The sequence below is a fragment of the Mustelus asterias genome, chromosome 12 (assembly GCF_964213995.1).
Source record: "Mustelus asterias chromosome 12, sMusAst1.hap1.1, whole genome shotgun sequence".
NCBI lineage: Eukaryota > Metazoa > Chordata > Chondrichthyes > Carcharhiniformes > Triakidae > Mustelus > Mustelus asterias.
In genome coordinates this window covers 55,501,514-55,512,712 of record NC_135812.1, presented here as the reverse complement: position 1 = coordinate 55,512,712, position 11,199 = coordinate 55,501,514, and positions in this window count along the sequence as shown.

Below are 11,199 nucleotides of genomic sequence, written 5' to 3'. Positions count from 1 at the left end.
CGTGTAAACAACATCCACTGCCCTACCCTCATCAATCATCTTCGTCACTTCCTCAAAAAACACTATCAAGTTCGTGAGACACGACCTCCCCTTCACAAAACCATGTTGCCTCTCATGAATATGTCCACTTTTTTCCAAGTGGGAATAAATCCTGTCTCGAAGAATCCTCTCCAATAATTTCCCTACCACTGATGCAAGGCTCACCGGCCTGTAATTACCTGGATTATTCTTGCTACCCTTCTTAAACAAAGGAACAACATTGGCTATTCTCCAATCCTCTGGGACCTCCCCTGTAGCCAGTGAGAATACAAAGATTTCTCTCAAGGCCCCAGCAATTTCCTCTCTTGCCTCTCTCAGTATTCTGGGGTATATTCCATCAGGCCCTGGAGACTTGTCTACCTTGATGTTTCTCAAGAACCCCAATACCTCCTCCTTTTTGATCTCAACATGACTCAAATTATCTACACATGCTTTCCCAGTCTCATCATCCACCAAGTCCTTCTCTTTGGTGAATACTGACGCAAAGTACTCATTTAATACCTCGCCCATTTCCTCTGGCTCCACACATAGATTCCCTTCCTTGTCCTTGAGTGGGCCAACCCTCCCCCTGGCTACCCTCTTGCTCTTTATATATGTGTAAAAAGCCTTGGGATTTTCCTTAATCCTGCTGGCCAATGCTTTTTCATGACTCCTTTTAGCTCTTCTTACTCCTTGCTTAAGTTTTTTTCTACTTTCCTTGTATTCCACATTTGCTTCGTGTGTTCCCAACCTCCTAGCTATGAGTATTGATTATAAGGGTATTGGTGTGTAGATGTGACTTTATTGCTCTAGTTAAAGCTCCTCCATCAATTTACTGATAACTTGTTGAGTTTTGCAGGTTGATAGGATGAGATGAGACAATCTCTCTTGATGTCTGCTGCATTGTCGGTTTTATTTTTAGGATACCCTGAGCAGATTCATTCGGCACAGGCAGCATCATCTCCAAGTCATACACCATCCTGACTGAACTATTCTAATGCACTCCTGGCCATACTCCCACATTCAACCTCCCTGTCATCTTGAGGTTATCCAAAACTCTGCTCCCTGTGTGCTTACTCACACCAAGTCTTGTTGACCCTTCACCCCTGTGTTCACTGACCTACAAAGGCTCTGAGTTCCAAATCCAAACCGTCCATTCACTGCTACATTTCTGCAGTTTCTCTGATCTGTTCACTCACCTCCTTATCTATATCGCTGATATCTTTTACACATCAGTATCAGCCCTTTACATATTAAAATAGGAAACAGGAGCAGGAATTAACTTGTGCTATAGGTATTACAAGACTGGACAATCTGTATTGAACATAAAGCTGATTTATTCAACTTTGATCCAGAACATAACTCAAAATAGGTTTAAAGATGAACATCAGAAGAAACAGACCCCAACGACTATGGTTCTGGATGTGATTGACAAAAATATCCAATCACTATAGTTACTTGTGAACTCGCTGGTATCTCAGCAGATATGATGGGGATTAAATCTCTTGCAACACTGAGGGCAAATGAGTGTCTCTCCCGTATGAACTCACTGGTGTGTCAGCAGGTGGGATGTCTGAGCAAATCCCTTACCACACTCAGAACAGGTGAACAGCCTCTCCCTGGTGTGAACTCATTGGTCTACAGTGAGATGAGATGACTGCCTGAACATGTTGATGAATCACCAGATTCCGGAACTTTTAAGACATTTCCTGCAGTCTGGACATTCAAAAGATCTCTTGTCAGTGTGAACTCGCTGGCGGGTCAGCAGTTGGGATGACTGAATGAATCCCTCCCCACTGTCGGAGCAGGTGAATCTCTTCTCTCCAATGTGACTGCGCCAATGTCTCTCCGATGCTGATGGGTAAATGAATCTCTTCTCACAGTCCAAACATTTCCACGGTTTTTCCCCAATGTGACTGCATTTATGTTTCAACAGGTCAGGTGTTCGGCTGAATCCTTGTCCACACAGAACACGTGTACAGTTTCTCCCCACTATGAATGGTGCTTTTTCCTTCCATGTTGAAAACCTGATGTTATTCAGATTACAATAAATTGAGTGACTGTCAGATCCTGACGTGATGTTTGGTTTCAATTTCCTGACTGCAAATCCTTCCTTACTGATACCCTATGAGATTGATTTAAAACAGAAAAAGGGAGAGAGAGAGAGAGAGAAAACCCACAAGAGCAGAAAAGCAGGTTGTGAAATTGAGCTGAATTAATCTGGTAATTTGAGAGACTGACACAGACAGCATCACTTCCAAGTCACACACCATCCTGACTGAAATATTCTAACGCACTCCCGGCCATACTCCCACATTCAACCTCCCTGTCTTCTTGAGGTTATCCAAACTCTGCTCCCTGTGTGCTTACTCACACCAAGTCTTGTTGACCCTTCACCTGTGTTCACTGACCTACAAAGGCTCCCGGTAAGAAACACTAACATTTTAAATTTCTCATCTGTAATTTTAAATTCCATCATGGGTTTGCCTCTCCCTATCTTGGTGATCCCCTCCAACCCCACATCCCTCTGAGATATGTGCTTCCTCTAATTCTCACCTCATGAACATTCCTGTGGATAGGCCGACAAGAGGTGGGGCCATATTGGACTTGGTACTGGGTAATGAACCGGGCCAAGTGTTAGATTTGTTTGTGGGAGAGCACTTTGGAGATAGTGACCACAATTCGGTGTCTTTCATTATTGCAATGGAGAGGGATAGGGCCATACGGCAGGGCAAGATTTATAATTGGGGGAGGGGTAATTATGACGCGATTAGGCAAGAATTAGGGAGCATAAGCTGGGAACAGAAACTGTCAGGGAAAGGCACAAATGAAAAGTGGAGCTTGTTCAAGGACCAAATACTGCGTGTCCTTGATAGGTATGTCCCTGTCAGGCAGGGAGGAAATGGCCGAGTGAGGGAACCATGGTTCACAAAAGAATTGAATGTCTTGTCAAGAGGAAAAACGAAGCGTATGTAAGGATGAGAAAACAAGGTTCAGATGGCTCGATTGAGGGTTACAAGGTAGCAAAGAATGAGCTACAAAAAGGGCTTAGGAGAGCTAGGAGTGGGCATGAGAAGTCCTTGGCGGGTCGGATCAAGGAAAACCCCAAGGCTTTTTCTCTTATGTGAGAAATAAAAGAATGACCAGGGTGAGGTTAGGGCCGGTCAAGGACAGTAGTGGGAACTTGTGCATGGAGTCAGAAGAGATAGGAGAGGCGATGAATGAATACTTTTCTTCAGTGTTCTCCAAGGAGAGGGGCCATGTTTTTGAGGATGTGTGTGTGATACAGGCTGATAGGCTGGAGGAAGTAGATGTTCTGAGGGAAGATGTATTAGCAATTTGAAAAACCTGAGGATCGATAAGTCCCCTGGGCCAGATGGGATATATCCTAGGATTCTTTGGGAGGCAAGGGATGAGATTGCAGAGCCTTTGGCTTTGATCTCTGGGTCCTCGCTGTCCACGGGGATAGTGCCAGAGGACTGGAGACTGGCGAATGTTGTTCCTCTGTTCAAGAAAGGAAATAGGAATGACCCTGGTAATTATAGGCTGGTTAGTCTTACCTCGGTGGTCGGTAAGTTAATGGAGAAGGTCCTGAGGGATAGGATTTATGACCATTTGGAAAGATGCAGCTTAATCCGGGATAGTCAACACGGATTCGTGAAGGGTAAGTCTTGCCTCACAAATTTGATTGAATTCTTTGAGGAGGTAACTAAGTGTGTAGATGGAGGTAGAGCAGTTGATGTCGTATACATAGATTTTAGTAAGGCGTTTGATAAGGTTCCCCATGGTCGGCTCATGAAGTAAGTAAGGAGGTGTGGGATAGAGGGAAAGTTGGCCGATTGGATAAGTAACTGACTATCTCATAGAAGACAGAGGGTGGTGGTGGATGGAAAATTTTCAGACTGGAGACCAGTTACCAGCGGTGTACCACAGGGATCAGTGCTGGGTCCTCTGCTATTTCTGATTTTTATCAATGACTTGGAGGAGGGGGCTGAAGGGTGGGTCAGTAAATTTGCTGATGACACCAAGATTGGTGGAGTAGTGGATGAGGTGGAGGACTGTTGTAGGCTGCAAAGAGACATTGATAGGATGCAGAGCTGGGCCGAAAAATGGCAGATGGAGTTTAACCCTGATAAATGCGAGGTGCTTCATTTTGGCTGGACAAATTTGAATGTGGATTACAGGGTCAACGGCAGAGTTCTGAGGAATGTGGAGGAACAGAGAGATCTTGGGGTTCATATCCACAAATCTCTGAAGGTTGCCACTCAAGTGGATAGAGCCATGAAGAAGGCCTATAGTGTGTTAGCGTTTATTAACAGGGGGTTTGAGTTTAAGAGCCGTGGGGTTATGCTGCAACTGTACAGGATCTTGGTGAGACCACATATGGAATATTGTGTGCAGTTCTGGTCACCTCACGATAAGAAGGATGTGGAAGCATTGGAAAGAGTGCAGAGGAGATTTACCAAGATGCTGCCTGGTTTGGAGGGTAGGTCTTATGAGGAAAGGTTGAGGGAGCTAGGGCTTTTCTCTTTAGAGCGGAGGAGGATGAGAGGCGACTTAATAGAGGTTTATAAGATGATGAGGGGGATAGATAGAGTGGACGTTCGGAGACTCTTTCCTCAGGTGGATGTAGCTGTTACTAGGGGGCATAACTATAAGGTTCATGGTGGGAGATATAGAAGGGATGTCCGAGGTAGGTTCTTTACTCAGAGAGTGGTTGGGGTGTGGAATGGACTGGCTGCTGTGATAGTGGAATCGGACACTTTGGGAACTTTCAAGCGGTTATTGGATAGGCACATGGAGCACACCAGAATGATAGGGAGTGGGATAGCTTGATATTGGTTTCGGACAAAGCTCGGCACAACATTGAGGGCCGAAGGGCCTGTACTGTGCTGTACTGTTCTCTGTTCTATGTCTATTCCTGATTTTAATTCTCTGCCATTGGTGGCCATTCTGTCAGTTTTCTGTCAAACTTTGCTTTGTATCATTTCTGTGAAAGATCTTGGAACAATGTCTGACATTAAAAATGTGATAAGCACAAATTGTTGTTGATTTGGACATTGTTATATATCATTGTTCCTTCATCATCATGGGTGAAAGCCCTGTAACTGCTTACCTAACAGCATCGTGGGAACATCTTCACCACAAGGATTGCAGCAGTTCAAGGTCAAACATCATCTTCTCCACAGGCAACAAGTTTGACAATATACTGCTAGTATCTGTGGAGAGAGAAACAGAATTAATAGCTCACACTGTTCAAAATTAATTAAAATTGTGCTGAATTTGATGGTTAATATAAGCTTAGAAACAGACGAGAAATAGACTTTAGAACAGGACAAACAATTCCTGACTATGAAAGATACTGTGGGAAAATAAAGCTGGTACAGAAGCGAGTCTAAAGTATACCAATTATTAGAGACAGAGGGAGTCGGACAATGACAGAGAGGTGATCAGGGAGGGCAGAGGTAAAACACAGCAATGGATGGACATGGATTCAGATCCACAGTAAAGGAGTCAGACCAGCCCAAGAGACATAGAACCTCTTACAGATAACAGTGATATGGAGTTGCCGGTGTTGGACTGAGGTAGGCACAGTAATTAGTCTCACAACACCAAGTTAAAGTCCAACAGGTTTATTTGGTAGCACAAGCTTTCGGAGCATCGCTCCTTCATCAGGTGAGTGCAGGATTTATTTGTGAAACAAATCCTGCACTCATCCGATGAAGGAGTGGTGCTCCGAAAGCTTGTGCTACCAATAAACCTGTTGACTTTAACCTGATGTTGTGAGACTACTTACACATGTGAGAGCACAGCACTAAAAGCTCTAAGTTATGGATGCATAATCAAAAATACTCTCCTCTGAAACAAGTTCACTGTTTTCAATGTTAAAATCTTGTGCTTGAGCCTGCAGCTGGAAAGATATCAGAAGCACTGGAGTCAAGAGAGAAATCGCCCAGTTGAGGAAATTCCTGGGGAGCAGGGGTGATGTCACCGTGCAATAGTCGCTGTGTGATGATGCCCCAGACATGGACACAGAACATCTGGGTCGGTGCAAACCAGAGATCACCACACATTTTGGAAGATGCAGAAGAGATTTACCAGAATGGCTTGAGGGAATTTAGTTGCATATTATGTTGGATAAACTCGGGTTATTTTCCTTGGAGCAAAATCGATTTAGGGGAGATTTGATAGAGCTGTACAAGTTTATGTTAGATTTATTTGAGTTAAAGATAATCTGTCCCTATTACCTGACTGTACACAGTTACGAACATAAATATAAGATTTGGGACAAGATCTGCAGGGAGCAGGTGAGGAAGAAATTTTACAGGGTGAGTGGTAATGACCTGAAACTCAATGCTTCCACTTAGCAGCCCGTAATATCTAGGTCCCGATGAATCACGTGACTGTCAAATTATAACGTGAGGTTTGTTTCAAATGTCTGCTAATAACATTAATTACTAAGATTGAGCATACACAAACACTGATCTTAGTTTGAGTTTTATGTGTGTAAATTCTCCCCTTTAAATTCCCTGTAAAAGGAGTTTCCAAAAGTCATCTGAATCCAGGATAGAAATTCACAACATTCTTTGCTCCTGGTGCCTGGAGCAGGACGAGCGCGCATGCGCTCTGCTGCCTATTGCCCCTATAAAGATGGCGGCCGTTAACCCCAGTCTAGCGAAGGGAGAAATCCAGACTTTTCTCGCCCGTTTTCTGTAAACACAAGACTGGGACCTTGTTCTTTGAGGTGTGCGGCCTGAACTGTGTCTTTATGAAGCCTCTGTGCCCATTTCGCAGGCTCCATTCCTCGCCCACCCCGAATTCTGTTAATTTTCTCCACTCGATATTCACTCATCCGCTCTGCGTATGCTCCAGGCTCAGTCTCCGTACTGCGCATGTTCAGGGTGGTGCAGTTGCGAAGATAGGGTACATTCTCACCCGTGATGAATGCTGGATCACGGCTCCAGAATTGAAAGCAATACTGTAGTTTAGAAACCTATGTTCTGTAAATGATAATACAGTGAGTGCCATTGGACCAAAATATAAAACTGTTGATTCAGTTACTACAGAGATCAATTTTCCTGACCTGCACCATAATTCTCTAATGGATGTAATGAACTGTAGAACAAATCCCCACAGTTAGAACTGAACTCAGTGGAATCTCAGCAAATGGGGTGACCTCGTGACATTTTTCTTACAGATGTGACATCTGAACCATATCTTGCCGGCAACAATGCCTTCATTGTGGAACAAATCCTTTCAAATTTTAAATTTGAAGTATTTTGTGGTGTGCAAACTGAATAAATCCCTTCATAGACTTGACGTATCTGAATGTTCTCACGCCAATGAGACTATGCTGCTGTATCAGTTAATGGGTTGATCGGGTGAATCCCTTTCCATTTTCAGATGGTGAAAAATCTATTTAGTGTGAGTTTGCAGATACATTTTCAGCTCAGTCATGGATCTTAATATCATTTGGAATTATTAAATCTATTTGTTCCTTTCACTGTCGATCCCACTCTCTGTCTCTATGAGTCTCTTTGTCTCTGGGGGGACCAATATCCTGGCAGGAAGGTTGGCTAAGGCTACTGGGGAGAGTTTAAACTAGATAGGTTGGGGGGAGGGGATCAAAGTGACGTGACTGAGAGTGAGGAAGGTAGCTCGCAAACAGAGAAGGGTTATAGGCAGTGCAAGAGGGCAGGTGGACTGGGAACAGAGAAGGGGAGAGGTCAGACCATAGGATTGAGAGGTGTCTACTCTAATGCTGGGAGTATAGTGAATAAACAACTAGCTAAAGGAGGAGAGGGCTTGGGAGATGTTAGTAGCACTTCAATAAACCGGGTCCAGATAAAGGCTGGCATAAAGACACTTTGCCTGAATGCACGAAGCATTCGAAAAAAAGTAAATGAGTTGATGGCACAAATCCATACAAATGAATATGATCTAGTGTCCATCACAGAAACGTGGTTGCAGGGTGACCAGGACTGGGAACTGAATATACAGGGTTATCAGGCATTTAGGAAGGATAGACAGGTAGAAAAAGGAGGTGGGGTAGCTTTGTTAATAAAGGATAATATCAGGACGGTAGTGAGAGACGACATAGGATCTAAGGAGCAAAACGTGGAATCATTGTGGGTGGAGATAAGGAATAGTAGGGGGAGAAAGACACTGGTAGGTGTGGTCTATAGGCCCCCAAATAATAACTTAGAGGTGGGGAGGGCTATAAACAAGCAAATAATGGATGCGTGCAAAAGTGGAACGGCAATAATCATGGGGGATTTTAATCTACATATTGATTGGTCGACTCAAATTGGACGTGGAGGGCTTGAGGAAGAGTTCTTGGAATGCTGTCGGGATTGTTTCATTGAACAGTATGTTACAGAACCTACGAGAGAGCGAGCTATTTTGGATGTGGTTCTGTGCAATGAGACAGGTAGGATTAAGGATCTTCTTGTGAAGGATCCTCTTGGGATGAGTGATCATAATATGGTGCAATTTCTGATACAGATGGAGGGTGAGAAAGTAGGGTCCCAAACCAGTGTCCTCTGCTTGAACAGAGGGGAGTACGATAGGATGAGGGTGGAATTGGCTAATGTAGACTGGGCGAGCAGACTGGTAGGTAGGACAGCTGAGGAACAGTGGAGGACTTTTAAGGAGATTTTTTTAAGTACTCAGCAAAAATATATTCCGGTGATAAAGAAGGACTGTAAGAAAAAGGATAACCGGACGTGGATAACGAAGGAAATAAAGGAGAGTATTAAAATAAAATCAGATGCGTACAGAGTGGCCAAAAATAGTGGAGAATTAGTGGATTGGGAAAGCTTTAAAGAAAAACAAAGAACGACTAAGAAAGCAATTAAGAAAGGAAAGATAGATTATGAAACTAAACTAGCTCAAAATATAAAAAATGATAGTAAAAGATTTTACAAGTATATAAAAAGGAATAGAGTGGCTAGAGTGAATGTTGGACCCTTGGAAGATGAGAGGGGGGATTTAATAGTGGAAAACGAGGAAATGGCTGAGACTTTAAATAAGTTCTTTGTGTCGGTCTTCACGGTGGAAGACACAAATAGTTTGCCGAATATTAGAGATCGAGAGTTGGTGGGAGGGGAGGTCCTTAATACAATTACTGTTACTAAGGAGGTGGTGCTTGGTAGACTAATAGGACTGAAGGTAGACAAGTCCCCGGGCCCGGATGGAATGCATCCCAGGGTACTGAAAGAAATGGCTGAGGTAATAGCAGATGCGTTAGTAGTAATTTATCAAAATTCGCTGGACTCTGGGGTAGTGCCGGCTGACTGGAAAACAGCTACTGTTACGCCGCTGTTTAAAAAAGGAAGTAGACAAAAGGCGGGTAACTACAGGCCGGTTAGCTTAACGTCCGTAGTTGGGAAGATGCTAGAGTCCATTATTAAAGAGGAAATAACAGAGCACCTGAATAAGAATGGTTCGATCAAGCAGACGCAGCATGGATTCATGAAGGGAAAGTCGTGTTTGACGAATCTACTGGACTTTTATGAAGATGTCACTAGTGCGGTTGACAGAGGGGAACCGGTGGATGTGGTGTTTTTAGATTTCCAGAAGGCGTTCGATAAGGTGCCTCACAAAAGGTTGCTGCAGAAGATTGGGGTACACGGAGTTAGGGGTAAGGTGTTGGCGTGGATTGGGGATTGGCTATCTAACAGGAAGCAGAGAGTTGGGGTAAATGGGTGCTTTTCTGGTTGGCAGTTGGTGACCAGTGGCGTGCCGCAGGGATCGGTGCTGGGGCCTCAATTGTTTACCATTTACATAGATGATCTGGAGGAGGGGACTGAATGTAGGGTATTCAAGTTTGCTGATGACACAAAGGTGAGTGGGAAAGCGAATTGCGTGGAGGACGCGGAAAGTCTGCAGAGAGATTTGGATAGGCTGAGCGAGTGGGCGAGGATCTGGCAGATGGAATATAACGTTAGCAAATGTGAGGTTATCCACTTTGGAAGAAATAATAGTAAATTGGAATATTATTTAAATGGAGAAAAATTACATCGTGCGACTGTGCAGAGGGACCTGGGGGTCCTTGTGCACGAATCGCAAAAACTCAGTCTGCAGGTGCAGCAAGTGATCAAGAAGGTGAATGGAATGTTGGCCTTTATCGCGAGGGGGATAGAGTATAAAAGCAGGGAGGTCTTGCTGCAACTGTACAAGGCACTGGTGAGGCTGCAACTGGAGTACTGTGTACAGTTTTGGTCCCCTTATTTGCGAAAGGATATTTTGGCCTTGGAGGGAGTGCAGAGAAGGTTCACCAGGTTGATACCAGAGATGAGGGGTGTAGCTTATGAGGAGAGATTAAACAGATTGGGTCTGTACTCGTTGGAGTTTAGAAGGATGAGGGGGTGATCTTATAGAGACATATAAGATAATGAAGGGGCTGGATAGGGTAGAGGTGGAGAGATTCTTTCCACTTAGAAGGGAAACCAGAACTAGAGGGCACAAAATAAGGCGGGGCCGGTTCAGAACAGAGTTGAGGGGGAACTTCTTCTCTCAGAGGGTAGTGAATCTCTGGAATTCTCTGCCCATTGAAGTGGTGGAGGCTTCCTCGTTGAATATGTTTAAATCACGTGTAGATAGTTTTCTGATCGATAAGGGAATTAGGGGATATGGGGAGCAGGCGGGTAAATGGAACTGATTCGCTTCAGATCAGCCATGATCTTGTTGAATGGCGAGGCAGGCTCGAAGGGCCAGATGGCCTACTCCTGCTCCTATTTCTTCTGTTCTTATGTTCTCTGTATATCTGCCTTGGTCTCTTTCTCTCTATCTGTGTCTCTATCGAATGCTGGGTGACCGCCCCACCATTGAAAGCAATATTGTAGAATGGAAACCTGTGTCCTGTAATCAGAATAAGATGGGCATCATAGCAACAAGATAACATTTCTGAATCAATTGATGTACCAAGCAAATTTCTCTTGCCTCCACCCTAATTCTAAGCTGTATATAATTTCCATCAAATCAAATCCCTGCGGTTAGACTTGAATTCAGTGGACTCTGGTTGCCCTGAAATGGATATCAGGTTTCAATTCCTGATGTGCAGTAATGAGAATCCTTTCAATGTCTCAGATCAGTTAATTTCACTGATAACATCGGAGTCAATGTTCCAGTGTACTAAAGAAGGAAAAGGTGCCTTGACTGTCTCTGCTCAGTCAGACA